Below are 16,660 nucleotides of genomic sequence, written 5' to 3'. Positions count from 1 at the left end.
AATAGATGATTTTCTTGGAAAATATAGATAACCCAAATTGACCTAAAAATTAGAAGAAAAACAGATTATTAACTCTAAAAATGGGGTCTGGGCTCACACGGGGTCCCAGTCGTGGGCCTCCTGCCCTGAGATCCACCCCACGCCCTTCCCCTGCTAGGCATTATCCTTGGGGGGCTGACTCCTGGGGGCCGTGCTTCCTGGCTCCTATGTTAGCTGGCTTCTGGCAGATGCAGGCAGTGGGGGTACTGGGAGGTGGCAGGAGGCTGGAGGTAGGGAGAAGAGAAGCCAGGGTTTTATCCTCTACTACTCTGCCCTTCTGGAGACTCCCACACTGCTTACCTCTTTTCTGTAGCTCAAGATCCTGCTAGTTACACCCACGTGATTCCAGCTTCCACCTCCTGCTTTGGCCTCTGGACTTCAGCAATACCTCTTCCTCCCTTTGCTCCCTCCAGCTTAGGGGGGACAGCTGTTTCCTACTATTGCTAATCTCACATTGTTGGCTTTTTAGCATCTTTCATCACCTGTGTAATGAATTCCCCTTTTTTTAAAATACTTGCAGTGGTTTCTGTTTTCTTGATTGGATACTGACCGATACAGATGGCTTTACAGATTAAATATTTCAAACATACGTACCTTGGAACAAATAATTTCCAAAGTATATATTTTTCAGAGCATAGAAAAGAGACCCTCTGATTTTCTCTATTTTATGAGATCAACACAATCTTGATACAAAGCCTGTAAACACGGCAGAATAAACCCATAAACAAGTCATAAGAAATGGTTTTGACATGGCCATCTGATTTGTGACAGAGATGTCACTGCAATTCAGTGCAGGAAAGGATGGTCTTTTCAATAAATGGTGTTGGCTCAATTGGAATCAGTTAAAATGAAAAGGAGCATTGATCCCCTATTTCACATCATATAAAAAAAATTGAGATGGTCCATAGGCCTGTCTATGAATGTTAAAGCAATAAGCTTCTAGAAAAAAACACAAGAGAATATCTCCATGATTTTAGGTAGGCAAAAATTTTAAACCACTAAACAAAAGAAAAGCCTAATAAATTGGATTTCATTAAAATTTAGAACTATTCATCAAGACAACATCAAGAGGGTGAAAAGACAAGTGACAGACTGGGAGAAAATGACTGCATTCTTTATCTCTCTCTCTCTCCTTCCACCTTCATGACAAGGGACTCATCCAGAATACATAAAGAACTACAAATCAAAATAAAAAGACTAAGACTCTAACAGAAAAATGGGAAAACACCGGAAATAGGTCCTTAAGAGTATATTCAAATGACCAATAAGCATATGAAAAGGTGCTCAATGTCATTTGATCAGGAAAATGCAAACTAAAACCATAATGTGATATCATTACACTACCACCCAAATTAAAAGGACTGATTAAGACCAAATGTTGGCAGAGATGTGGTAGACAGCTGGAATTATCATAGATTGCTGATGGAATATAAATTGCTTCAACCACTTTGGAAAACTGTTCAGTAGGTTTTTTATTTTTTAACAGTTTTGAGGTATAATTCATGTACAATAAATTGCACATTTTAATGTGCATAATTTGATGAGTTTTGAAATATTTATGCACCCATGAAACAATTACCACAGTCAAGAAAATGAACATGTCCATCACCCACAGAAGTTTCCTTATGACTTTTGGAATCCATCCTTTCCTCTCTACTCCTCACAACCCTCATCCTTAGGCAATCAGTGATCTACTTCCTATAACTATGGATGGGTTAGTGTGCCTCTTCTGGAATTTTATATACATAGAATCATACAGTATGTGTTTTGTATCTAGCTTATTTTATTCAAACAATTATTTTGAAATTCATCCATGTTGTTGCGTCTATCACTAGTTATTTTATTGCTGAGTAGTATTCCCTTGGATAGCTGTACCTCAGTTTGTTGATCCTTCACCTGCTGATGAACATTTGAGTTGTTTCCAGTTATTTGCTACTACAAATAAAGCTGTTATGAACATTAATGCACAAGTCTTTGTGTGGACACATGCCTTATTTTCTCTTGGGTAAATACTTGGAATGGAATGGCTGATTCATAGGTAGGTGTATGTGTAACTTTTAAAGAAATGAGCAGCAGTTTCTAATAGAGCAAAGTATACATATTTCCTACGACCTGTTAATTCCACCCTGGGTTTATTCCCAAGAGAAATGAATGCATATGTCCACTCAAAAATATGTATAAAATATATTCATAGCACTTTATTCATAATAGCTAGAAACTGGACACATGTCCAAATGTCCATGAATGGTAGCCAGGGGTCCTCCACCACTGTGGTATTCCTGAGTTGCCCAGGGGGTATTTTGTTGTTTAGAAAATGTGACTGTCAGAATCATTCCATTACATATACCCTCTATTCCCCTGCCCCTCTCCTGTTAGTGTTCTTGTCTGTCTAACCCCAACACTCATAAATCCAGATGTCTGCCTATTTCCTGCTAGCACCTGAGTAGCTGAATGTGAGTGAAGAGAAGGATGCCAACTTGTCACTGGTCTCCCAGTGCTTCTCAGTCAGGAATGGTTCAGTTCCCTAGGGGCTTTTTGGAATGTGGTGGGGAGCATTTTTGATGATCACAATCATTGAGGGGTATTACTAAGGGCCAGGGATGCTAAATGTTGAGCAACATGGCTCCCCAAAAGGCCAATAGCATCTCCACTGAAAAACATTGCTTGACCACATACTTCTAGTAAATGCTGTCCATAATCATACTATAATTCCCTCATTAATTCCTTTTCCCACTCCCCTAGACAACTTTTATCTCCCTAGACAACTTTTATCTCTTCTCACTTCAAACTTCCAATACCTTTTCCTTCATTTTCAGTTGAAAACCATATTTCTTTTTTTTTTAGGAAGATTAGCCCTGAGCTAACTACTGCCAATCCTCCTCTTTTTGCTGAGGAAGACTGGCCCCGAGTTAACATCAGTGCCTATCTTCCTCTACTTTATATGTGGGACGCCTACCACAGCATGGCTTTTTGCCAAGTGGTGACATGTCCACACCTGGGATCCGAACCAGGGAACCCTGGGCCACTGAGAAGCGGAACGTGCAAACTTAACTGCTGCGCCACCGGGCTGGCCCTGAAAACCACATTTCTTATTCAAGAGAAAAAACAAAAGTTCAGGAAAAAACATCCATATGCTTTTGATACCTACCAATATACCTATATCTATACCCACATACTCAGTGTCCTCTACTGTCACTACGGGTAAACTGTCCAGGCCATTTTCTACATCGTGTTTGTGCACTGATTCCACCCTCTCTCACATACTCAGTAGCATCCCCCTACAATCCTTGTACCATCAGCCTTCCCCTCTCTGCTCTGTTATTCCCATGAGGATCTAAGCAATCCATATAATTTCATAATCCCAAAATATTATCTCCTGACATCATGTTGCCCTCCACATTTGACAAGGTGGTAATTTGCAGGGAGTCAGGTGACCTGGCTCTGCCACCATCTCACCAATGACCTTGGGTGGTCAGCCTCCTCACATCTCAGTTTTCTCATCTATAAAATGAAAAGGTGATACTAGTTGAACTCTAAGGTCCCTTCCCTGGTTAACATTTGACATCTATGACATATCACCTCATAATGTATAATATCTGGCAAGGCACAGAGCAAAGCCATTTAAGAAAGGTGTCAGGCTAAGTACCACAGGGAGTGCAGGATGGGTAAGACACACACTTTCCTACCTGTGGGAATGTCGGGGACTGTGACAACACAGATGACTCTTCCACAAGGACGGTTAAGGGTAAGGGCCTTAAAATCGGGATCAAGTTCAGAGCAGGGGGAGATCAATGTTAGGGGAATTTGGGAAGGTTTCATGGAGGATAGAGTTTATGACAGGACTTAAAAAGATTCTCAGAGGAACAGTATAAATTCAAAGAGATGGAGAAGCTCTGTGTGAGATTCAGCCCAATTTCTTTGGAGGTAAAGAAAAGGAAAGTAGTAGGAAAGGGATGAGGCTGCAAAAATAGGCTGGGGCCATATTGTTGGAATCTTGTGGCCTAGATGAAAGGCTTGTATTCTTTACATGTAACATAGAAACTAACACTGGGAAAATTAAAGATGATGGAAACAAACATGTATTGCAATTCAGCTTGAGTCCTACAGTCCTACATTCAATATAAAATATAAAATTGTGTAACTAAAGTTTCAGTCTCTAATGGAGTGAAAAGGGCTGAAATAAAGAGAAAATCATCTTTCTATTAATTTGGTCAAAACACATTTGGAAATTATCAAAAGAGAATAAATAAGTAACCCCAAAGTTTTATTGTATGAAATATTTTTTTTCCTGACTGTAACTACACATTGAACTATGAAACCCAGATTCTTCATATCAAGAAAATTTTTTTCCAAGTTACCACAGGAGAATGCCTATTTCTTGTTCATACTAGGACATGCACTTGTAATATTTGGGTGTGGGCCAAGACAAGTCTTGTTATAGGAAGGACAAATGCTAAATGACAGGAGAAAATACTCAGTTCTAAGATCAAATATCCATTCCCAGTTAATTGCTAGCATATTCTTGGTTGCTTTGTATAAAGCTCAACATTAAACACTTCAATGCCTAGCAGGCTTTATTTAACATTGGTGCCCATTGTGAGGTCCATAAAGCTGTGTGGGGAGCCTGAGAGCCTGAATTCCTATCCATCTCACCCCCAATTCACAGGGTGTCCTTAGGGAAGGAACCCCCTCTCACTATTAGCTGTAAAATTGGAGCCCTGCAACTTCAACACCAGATTCAAACCCTAGCCCTGCCAAATGTGACTCTGGCCTTCATTCTCTGTGTTCTTCAATGTTCTCATCTGTAGAGTGGAAACAATAATAAGTTCTAGCCTCGCAGGATTGTCGAGAGAATCAAACATATTTAGAATAATGCCTGGCCTGTGGTAAGGGATTACAAATACTGGCTATTATTATTCACCTCACCACAGTATTTCAGCCTCTCTTTGAGGTTATCACTGCTTACTGACAATTTTTAAATACAAAAGGCAGGAACCTAGTTTGAATAAACTCAAAGGACTGTGAAGCAGACTTTAGCATGCTCAGAAATGTGACCTTATACCTCCACTTCTTCTCCCAGACTCACTGGTGTGTATCCTACGATCAGAGACCCCCCAGGGAAGAAAGAGAGAAGATCTGTCAGAATTTTTTCTTTGAGGTGATCATAGTCATCCTCGGATTCAGCATGTTCTTCAGGAAAGCTCTTCCCCTACCCACCATATAATCCATTTCTATCTGCCTTCTTCAATTTCTTGTTAGTTTCTTTCCCTTTTCTTCTTTGGTTGGTTCACTGATATCAGTTTTTCTCTTTTTCCCTACATTTTTAAAAGTGTGCTTATATGTATAAGGACAAGAGGGCAAGTGTGCCAAAGGTCAAAGCCTGACAACTTGGATCAGAACATCAGCTTCTCTTGTAAGAGGTTGAGAAAAGGGTGCAGAGCCTCTTGGTTTGCCCAGTGGAAGAAAGTGCTTTGGGAACCATGTAGTGGGCTGGAATCTGGAGATTTTTGTCAACAATATTTCCTGTGGAAAATATGGAGAACATGCATTTTCTATTTCTGTGTGCCTTCCTTACACCTGGAGCTAAGACAGTTAAAAATCCAATTCAGGAGTGCCCATTGGAATGCTCTTAGACATGTTAAAAAATTCAGTTGAGTTCAACATACTCCCAAATCTGCTTCTCTCTGGAGAATGTCTCCACAGTCATACCTCACTAGAACCATGACCAAACAAGGACATCCTATGCAGAGTGATTACCATGTAGTCTCTCTGGAATGGCCTCAAATTCAAATAAATTTCTAGTCTCCTCAAATCTCACTTACAACTGTCATACCACATGTCTCAAAGGTTTATTTGAAAAATAAAAGTGTTAAAACTATAAGACAGGAAAGTACAGTACACTACTGCTGTCGATAGGTCACCCAGAACAAAGGTGGGGACTAATAATTCTCTGTTGGAATGTGTTTGCTTTCAACACTTCACAGCAAGCGAAATTTTTCAAATAAGTTAGTAATAATTTGGTACGGAGATGGCCAAATCTCCTGGCCCTTCTCTCTGAACACAATGTCCTAGTCTACTCCAACTCATCCCATGACATATCTGCTTGAGGAATCCTGACATTTTCATCACTTCGTTTCTCTATCTTCAGGTTGGTTGCCAGCCCTTGCTAACACTGCTACAGGATGTAATCATTGACCAAAAGTCACAGAACTTTGTGAACTGCTTCTGTTGCACTGTGTTCTTTTCAGGAATTTGCCTTGACAAAGTCCTTGCATTTATTATATTGGAGTTGGGTGAGCAGAGGCCATTTCTAACAGATGTAATTCTGGTAAATCTTTACAATATCCAGTCAAGGAGTTGGTCTTGATTTATAAAGGATGTGAGGATGATGACACTTTACTGGTTGGATATCGTGCTTTATAGTTTACAGTTTACCTTCAGCTACATTTGGAAGTGATAAAGTATAATTATAAGAAGAGAATAAGGCTTAGAGATAAAGGCCAGATAGGTGAGAAAACTGAGAAGCTGGGGTTCAAATCCAAGTCTTCTAATTGCAGAGCCTGTGTTCTTTCTGCAACACTCTATCAAGGTAAGTGCTAAAAGTAAGGAAGACAAGAAGAAAAAAATGTACAACCCTTAAAACATTGCACACTATTAAGCCTTTCTTTCTAAACTGGGACAGACACTCTCTCATTTGCCAAAGAATGCATTTTTGGTGAGAATATATCCACCCTTTATGTCTTCTTTACAAATAACTCACTCAATACCAATGTTACTAGATATTTAAATATTTAAATCAGGGCATGATGTTGATTTTCCTGCCTCCTCTTCTTCCTCCTTTCTCCTCCCCATCAATGATTCTGTGTGCTTCCGGACATTCAAATATCAGAGATAGGGCAGCCCTGGAGAACTAGGCAAATACATGGCACACCAGCTGTTACTATTAGATTTCAGGACTTTTTTCTCCTCAACCCAGGAGAGCATCATGGTCTTTCTCATCACAGTGATGCCAGCAGCTGTCATCAGAGTTAATGTCCCAAACATAACCTTTTTGCAACACTTGGACTAGGCTTTTTCCAGACCTCCCTTATAAGTGGGGAAGGATCTACTAATTTCTTGCCTATCAAGATTCTCATTGCATGCAGGACTGAGTGAAGAGGAGACCTCACGTAGCTGATTAGATTTTAGCGAGGATAGGAGAAAGATTGACAGAATAGGTGGGCAAGAACTGCCAGAATAGACATTTCCCACGTCCCTCCTGGCTAAGGATTTTGTCCATACCCTATTATGGGAGAGTTGGTCATTAATACCAGATTCTCACTTGTCCTACATGTTTGCTTGAAATTTTTAAAATTTAATGTCCCTACCAGGCTATAAGATGCATAAAGCTAAGGACTATGACCATCCTGTGCAAGACTATATTCCTAGAGCCCAGTGTATAGTAGCTGCTTAACAAGTATTTTTTGAGTAGGTAGTAAACTTGTGTCTATTAACTCTTTAGTAGGACAAACACAGTAGGCTGGATTCAGTTGCTCACAACTACAATCGATTCTTATTATTTGTGGTATTTATGTTCTATAAAGTTGCTGGGAATGCTACATTAATGAATCCTGAAACATTGCTCCTTGGAGAAATACAAGATAAGGTTCCTTTGAGCCTCTGGTCACAAGGTTTTGATCAATCAATTCATAACTTTGTTTCATGTGTGTTTCTGTTTAGAAATGCCTTATGTAATATATACTGCCGATGCATTAACACTGAACTCAAAGCCAACATCACTATAACTCATGCCAGAATGAAGCTTATCTAACACAGGTGTTTTCTCCATAAGGCACATCGCAGCCTTCTTGCATTTTGGAACACTAGACAGCACTTCAGCTCTACACTGGGAACCACTTCAAACAGAGAAATCAACAAAGAACAAAAATGCAAAATACATGGCAATAAATAGACTACAAAAAGGAAACTTGTTTACAGTATGAGAGCTGAAACGAGGAGGCAGAGTGTCACCTTCTTCCACCTCAGTTATCTCGCTGTCCTGAGGAAGAAAACACAGAACTCCTTTGGTGTGATTAAGAAGAGTAATGGACCCAAAAGGTATTTCAAGGTAACCATCCGGGTGTCCAGCAGTTCCCCAAGAACATGGGGCTTGATTAAGAGCTATTTCCATCTGGGGATGATTATATAAAGACAGGAGACATTAGGACGATGAGTGTGGAACTAAATGATCACCAAGTCATAAAATGCTATGTTTAGTAGGTACTCCTTGAAACTTGAAAAAGGCAAATTTAGAACAAATAGAAGATTATACATCACAGAGTAAAAATAAAAAATAAGAGACAACATAGGCCAGAAACTGCTTGAGAAGAAGTTCAGGGACATTCACAGATGGCTATTAACGAAAGGCAGGAAGTGTTAGAGAATTCTTAATGCACCACACTGAATTTTTTGGATTCTGCTAAGGTGATGAGAAATGCACATTCCTTCTCTGTTTCCTAGTCTGACAAGAGAGACATGCTGATGATGGTACCCAGGCTTGTGTATGTGAGCTTTACTTGAGGGTAGCTCCATGGGTAGATATTAAGCACCCATCAGTGCTCACTCTTTCTTTGTGTGTGTAGAGGCCCAGGTGTCAGGAAGGACACGAACAGCTCTGGCCACTTAGGCTGTACGGCTCAGTTTAGTTATTCTGGGTGACTCAGTCTCCACCATCACCGAAGACTGCACAAAACTCCTCAGCAAGATTGCCTCATCACCTCACAGCATCCCCACAGGCTCCCACGCCTTGTTGGCTTAGTGTAGGATGATTAGCTTCTAATCCAGCTCCTAACTCCAGGTCTAGTATTTGGTCATTAATGAGGCAATTGGGACCTGAAACCCAATCTTTGCTTATGTTTGCCTTTCCTGGAAAAAAGCAAATTATCAAGAGTTAATGTGAAGCAAGCCTGCTAACTAAAGGAAAGATCATTCGGCTGCCCACAGAAAAGTATTATATATGGATCCACTTCACTCATGTCTTTCCTGCTCCCACGACTCATCAAGCATTTGCCAAATCCGACTGATCAAGTGGTTCTCCTGCTTTAGATCTTACTTCTTTGATAACTTAAGCATAAACACTTCATGTTTTAACAATTATTTAAAAGCCTACCGCGTGTCAGGGACTATTCAAGGAGACAGTGGGAAGACTGCAATGAACAAAACAGAAATGTGTATGCCCCTAGTCATTCATATACATACATGGCAATAAGTAGACGTGATATTTAAACTGGTATGGTACTGGCAATGACCAATCAGAAGAGATGCCAGCCATAGTCTTGGAGTGGTGCTCTGGAAGGGCAGGAGATGTTAACTCTTTAGTTGCTAGATTGTGGAGAGATCCGGAGAAATTGGGGGAGGGGTGGTCTAGCAAAGGGCATTTGGAGGGCTCAGGATAGCAGCTATTAAGCAACTCATATGGAAGTATTTCAGTATTTTTAACAATTGATGTGTCTGAATATGAGCACCAGTAATAACTGCCATAGAGAAAAATTAAATGGCATGACACAACCAAAGTGTAAATAGAGTGACTTGTCCCAGAAAGGGTAAAAGAAAACACACAAGTTTTTGAATGGGACTTCCCTGGGGGGATGCAGTGAAAGAAAGCGGGAAGAGGGTAGCAGGTGAATGCAGTACCTTAATGCTTTTTAAGTCTCCATGAGCAACAGATTTTGTTTTTATAGCATTCTGTGAAAACAAAATACCCTTAATCTTACTATTTACCTGGAATGAATCACGATCTCAAGGTCCTGATGTAAATGATAAGGGTATGTAAACAACAGATGCTTTATAGGAGAAAATAACAATCAGTAACATCTGAATTTAATAATGTTTGACTATTAATAACTCCCTCTTATTGACTTAACAGGAGGCCACGGGGTAGAAAGTAAAGTTGTAAGAAAATGACAAGAAGCAAAAGCAGCAGCAGGCTTGTTTTGAGTAAAATCCTGGATTCAGATTTGGTTGACCTTTGGGCAGTGACAAGTGGTTATTTCCCTCACAGCTGTATTTCTGAAGACAAAAAATTGCATGTTAGCCTTAATAGGCTACGGTTTCTCACTTTTCATGTTGAAGCAACTCGGATCCATAAGTCATTTTTAAGTAATCATTTTTGAGAAAGGTACTTTTAAGGGAATCAAGAATTTTTAAAAAGTGTGCCCAGGAGCTATGAACAACTGTAGAGAAGAAAACCTTTTAGGCCTCATTTAATGCCCTTTAACATTATGATCTCAAGACAAAGAAACAAGACATCTCCAAATCCTGTTTCCATGCTTATGAAAAGAATTCTAGTCAACACTATTCAGAGTATGTGAACAGCATTTTCTTTCAATAGTTTGCCAAATACTTAATGCAAGGTTTCTCAGTTTGAGATTTGATTTATCTGGAAAGATGGTCCAGAATTTTAAATTGTTCCTCAAAGGTGTCTCTGACCTAAGAAAAGGTTAAGAACCACTGGCATAATAAAAAAAATCATTTATTCATTAAGTACTTATGCAAGGCCTACTGTACACCAGGTACTAATCTAGGCACTAGGGATACAGCACAGACCGAGTCCAATGAGGTCACTACTCATGGAGTCGACATCCTATTGAGGAGGGGAGGGTTTATGGGAGTCAGACACCTGGGTTTAGTTACCGGTATAACCTTCAACAGGTTATCTGCCTCCGTGAGCCTCCATTTCTTCATCTGTAAAGTGAGAATAAGAAGCAGATTCGAAGTAAAATGATTCAAATATCTAGCACAAAGGTATAACATCAATAAATGATAACTGTTATTAAACTCCCTTCACCAGGAGAAAGTAGGTTTAGGTCAGTGGGATATCACTGTTTCATTTTTACAGAAGGTTAAGCTCAAAGGGATTGCATGAATTGTGTTGGGCAAGGGAGTAATTAATAGAGCTATGATCTGGGCTAGCTAGTTGACAGACTGACTCGATTTTCTTCCTCCACATTGCTTCTCCCTAACTAGGACGCTGCTGGATTCATCAGCTTTAAAGAGCCGCTGAATTATTTAAAACAGATTGGCAAACAGCCCATTGCCTGTTTTTATATGGCCCTCAAGCTAAGCATGGCTTTTAAATTTTTAAATGGTTGAAAACAAAGAGAAATAGTATTTTCTTATACTTGAAAATTGTTTGAAATTTAAATTCCAGTCCCCACCAATAAAGTCTTATTGGAACACAGGCACACCCATTTGCTTAAGTACTGTCTATGGCTGCTTTCACGCTATAGCAGCATAGTTGAACAATTGTAACAAGAGACCATAGGGCCTGAAAAGCCTAAAATATTTACTGTCTGGCCCTTTACCAAGAAAGTTTGCCAACCCCTGATTCAAAATGTCATTTTCTCTTGAAGGAAAGACATACCAAATACATCTTCCGAATTGGTAATGTGACATACTTTAAAATTTTAAGAGCCAAGTGTATCTGATAAGTCTGCAAAGTGACACTTTGATCATAGTAATCAGAATATTTAAATAAGACAATAGCTAATATTTATGAGAATTTTAGAAGTAGTGAGTCATTTGATCCTAACAACTCTAAGAGGTAAGTACTCTTTACATATGAGAGAACTGAAATTTAAAGAGGTTGGGAAATGTGTCCAAGGTCACAAAGCTAGTAAATGGCTGAGCTGCTTCTATATACCAGACCAATGCCACATAATGGATAGCTCAATGGCTTAAGTAAGAAGCTTTCTATCAGTAGATTTATCCAAACTTCTCTGCCTTTCCAAAACCTATTCCTGAATATGACCTCATGGTTAGTTTCTTTACTTCTCTAAGATTCTTCTTCTTTTTTTTTCTTCTGTAAAATGAGGAAAATATCTATCTTGCAAGGTTATTGTAAGGATTAGAGTTAATATATTTATAACGCCTGATAGCGTGTAAATGACAGCTATTATTTCATTACTATTATATAGGAAACATTTTCGTAAGATGTGTGTATAGCAAATCTGCTAAGGTAACTCTGGGGGCAGGGGGCGGTGGTAACTATAAGAGAGAAAAATCCAGTTAAATATGTTCCCTAGTCCCTGAAAGGACTAGTGATGAGCCCCAGGCTGCCAAGTGCCTAAGTCGGGCAGCTTATCTTCCTGGAGAGGGTTTCTGCACCCACGGTGAGGAAAAGGAGCAATAAATGCTGCTAACATTGGGAGAAGGGGTTGGTAATCCACCTGAGAAGGTGGGTTCTTCACAGCTGATGGACAGTGCCTTCTTCTGTACAAAGTGTGGGCCCTACATGAGAATCAGCATAGGCATGTGGAGAAGAAACAGCTCTCCTGCAGAAACAGGAGAGGCAGCAGTTTTGAGGTAAGGGACAGGAAGTAACTTGTACTCTTAACTCTCTTTTTTTGAGGAAAGAAATTGAGGAGACTGAGGCACAGAAAAATGCTATGCTACTACTCTGAATGCCTAGGTTGGTGACCAGGGGAAATACGGCCATCAGATTAGACATTAGAGAAATCTGGTAGCAGTCACCAATCTAGAGGTTTCTCTTTCATCGATGAATAAATATTAATTACCTTCCTAGTGTGGGCCAGGCACTGTGCCAAATGCTGTGACCATATTTTCTTAAGGGATTCCGATAACCATCCTGTAAAGTAGACCCCTATCTACATTTTATAGATGTGAAAACTGAGGCTTAGAAGGGCTAGGTGACTCTAAACCCAGAATAACACTGCCAGGAAGCATCAGTCAGGATTTGAATCCAGTCTTTTGACACTTATTCCACTGCCCTTTCCATTACTCCTCAGTTGTCACCCATGGCTAGTGGCTTACGTGAGTATTAATGCACTCAACAAATATTTATTGAGAAAGTGTTCTACCAATGAGTGCAACATGTAGAGGCATCTTAGAGAGAGGACATACTGCAGTAAACTCACACACAGGAGGGAGGATGGAGGAGAGGGGAATGGGGAATGACCGTTAACAGGTACGGGGTTTCCTTTCAGGGTGTTGAAAATGCTCTAAAAGCAGATAGTGGTGATGGTTGTACAACTCTGGATGTTCCTAAAACTAATGAATTGTATCCTCTAAATGGATGAATTTTATGATATGTGAATTATATCTCAATAGAGCTGCTAAAAAAGCAAAGAGAAAATAAAAATCAACATAGCAAAGAAGGACATGCTCCATAGGATTAGAATAGAAATAGGCATAGTCATACAAGTTTTTATATTTAAAAAGAATGTAAGATTGTATTATAATTTGATTTTGGTACATGTCACAACAAATTATAAACACAAAAACAAACAAAAAAACTCTAGACGCAGAGTGGTCTTGCACGTGCCATTCCACTACTATGGTGAACTAAAAAGTGCGATTCTTGCCTTTTTCCCACCTCTTGTGTAACTCCCATGGCGGTTATGTGATGCTCAAAACTGGATTTGCTAGGACAAATTTTTCCATACCAACAAGACAGATTCAACAAGAAAACATTAGCACCTCTTTTTTCTGGTTTTGTACTAACTGCTGTACAGAGAAAACAACTGTGCAGCATGTCTGGGCTTCATTTGTCAAACTAAGTTGATTTCTCTGTGGGTTGGGGAGCAGGGTCTGAATGCAGATGGGTGGATACAAATTCTGACTTGGATGGAAACAGAAAAGAGTTTCTTCTTAATTTGAAAAGTTCCTGGTGATTCATGATTCCAACTAGCCAATGGCATAATTTAACTATTCAGGTTAAATTTTGCGACTTATCCTATTTGAGCTCAAATGTGAGTGGTGCTGGATTTGCTCCTTTCCTTGAGTGAAGGCCATAAGAATTAAGGCCTTTCAATTTCTCTCCCAGTTTTAAAGAATTCGATGAGTCTAAAGTAAACCACTCATACCTTCAGTAAACATACCTTAATTAAACTGGAATTTTAACATTATAATTTACTTTAAGAGAAAGAGGCAAAAGTCAAGTAAGCTGATATTAGGAACTGAGTTTAAAGATGCTCTTAAATCTCAGATTGTATTATTAGGGCAGGACATATTCAGTCCTCTCTCTGATAACTTTCTACTCTGACCCCATAGGATTAAGAGAAACAGTATTGAGGCTGAGGCACTGAAAGATCTGGATGTGCTTTCTAAGGGAAAATTAACTTTAATGTGCATATACTATACTTACTAAATGGGGCACAAAGATTATAAGACTAAAACACATTTCCAAAAAGGCTGAAAACCAGGTTGTTTTCTAGTTGAACAAATTATTTCATCCACAAATAGCCCATTTTGCCTATTTCGATTAACCTAGGGTTACCACATATGTATGATTAAACCCCATTAAGCGTTAGTGTCTCTCAAGGTTCAGCAAATTAGTAGACTGTTCCTGTGTAGACTTTTAAGTTTATTACTTAATTCATTGATTGAAATTACGGCTGCTGTTCATATTAGGGCTTACTAGGACAATTATCATTCGCTAACTCTGGAAAAAGTTACTTTTTCTGTGCTCACTCATTTCTGAGGAACAAAGACTAAACAATATGAATAAAAAACCCTCTCACCATTTCAAAGGGCCAAAAGTACTTAATGTGACATAAATAAGGGTTGAAAGAGGGTGAGCTCAAATAGTTACAGTTCACAAAGCTCTATCTCCCTACAGTTATTTTTTAAAGTAAATAGCACATGAAAACAGCTAATGCTAAGTGTCAGATGTTATTTAACATTTGTGTGCATTATCTCTAAAGAGATACCCCAATATCAAATCATCCCCATTATAAAGATGAAGAAGTGAAGGGACAGAGATTAAGCAAGCTGGCTAAAATCACACTATTAGTAAGTGCTGAAGTCAGGATCACAAGTGATCTCAGATGGTGATTCTTAAACCTTAATGTGGACACATATCACCTGGTAGACCTAGAAAAAATGCAGAGTCTGATTCTGCAGTTCTGGGGTGGAGCCTGAGAGTATGCGTTTTTAACAGGTCATGCTCTTGATTCACAGACTAAGTAGTAAGATATGACAAGACCCAGTAAAGGACATCTAGATGTCCCTGTATTCCGTCTGCTTTAGAGTATATACACATTTGGTGAGAGAGGTTCTCGATACTAGGAGATTCAGTCTACAGATATGTCCCAAGCTATGCCATGGGATTTTGTTCCAGGCAAGCTGTCATCACGCGCCAATGCCCTTTTCTGACATTTGATTTATCTCTAGTGGAGCATTTCTTTCATTACAGAGTAATTTATTTCTACTTGGCTGGAATACTTTTACAACTTTATTTCTAGCACATAGGAGACTGCCTGGATTACTGCAGAAAGTTGGGCACCAAATTCCTATCTTTCTCTTCCTGGACCCACTATAGTCCCTAGCCTCCTAGCCTTGCAGTCAGGTGCAGCCAATGACTGAGTTCTAAATAATGGATTATGAATAGAAATGACAGTGCCATCTCCAGCTCTAGCAATAAAAACCTTGTGTGCAAGTCCTCCACATTCCTTCTCCATCTGACAGCTTGAAGCAGAAAAACACGGATCTTTTGAAAGCCACATGTTGAAGATGGCGGAGCCACAAAATTCAAGTTTAGGTCTCTGAATCAAGACTTGGAGAAGAGCTGCTTGCTCAACAGTTGCATCTGGTTAGGCTTTATGTGAGAAATAAATGTCTGTGTTTAAGCCATTATGCACGTTCAGTTTATTTGTTATAGCACCTAGCATTTAACTAATGTTTAGAACCTTAGTAAATATTTACTGGATGAGTGGAAGAAGTATAGTTTCTCTGTAGGATGATTTTGCTCATTGATTCAGGAACAAGTTAAGAAGAGAATTTCTCTGCTATAAAACTAAATGTCAGAAAAATACTCATAGATAAGAATTCAGTTTCTCCTGAAAGAGCCTCCACAATTTTAATAGCCTGTTTTGCACACTTTTGGCACATGGTAGGGTCTGTGCAGTTTTCTAGGTGGTGTAAGTTCATCATTTTCAGATCAGCATTTTCTCAGCATTATCTGATTTCCAAAAAAGATGGTTTTAAATGCCGCCTTCTTGTTCAACTCTGCTGGAAGGAGGAATTTTTCTTTTTAACAGGTGGATAGTGAAGGGATAGTTGAGTAAAAAAATAAAATCTTAAACCTATAAGTTTAACACTTACCTCCTACCCCCAAATATTTTCACAGTCCTTGAATGATGACTGATAATCTCTGCTGCTAATTCCTGAACTCTGGTCCTCCCCTGGAACTTGGCTGAGCAAGTTCAATTTAAATAAAAAGTAAATGATAAATAATAAATTAAAAAGAAATTTCTTTAGAGGACATAAGAGAGAATGGAACGTCAAAGTCAAGCAGCTATGCAAACATAGTTAAACCCAAGAGCTTTACCTATAGACGGCAAGGTCATTCTCAAACTGTTTACAATCCACACGATTTGCCTTAACCTGCCTGGGGCTGCATTCTTTCATCTGTAAAATGGGAGGGTTCAGTCGTTCTCAGCTGTTTGAGAACCAATGCCCCTTTTCGTAATAAATTTTAACAGCTACTTTACTATTAGAAATTAAAATTCATAGACAACATAACCCACCTACAAACAATGCTTTAAAAAATCAATATGATGTTATAATTTATAAGCATTTCAAAAAGAAAATGTCAGACATGTCTAAACTAAAAGACATAATG

The sequence above is a fragment of the Equus przewalskii genome, unplaced genomic scaffold (assembly GCF_037783145.1).
Source record: "Equus przewalskii isolate Varuska unplaced genomic scaffold, EquPr2 ChrUn-13, whole genome shotgun sequence".
NCBI classification, from domain to species: domain Eukaryota; kingdom Metazoa; phylum Chordata; class Mammalia; order Perissodactyla; family Equidae; genus Equus; species Equus przewalskii.
This window is presented reverse-complemented; position numbering follows the sequence as displayed.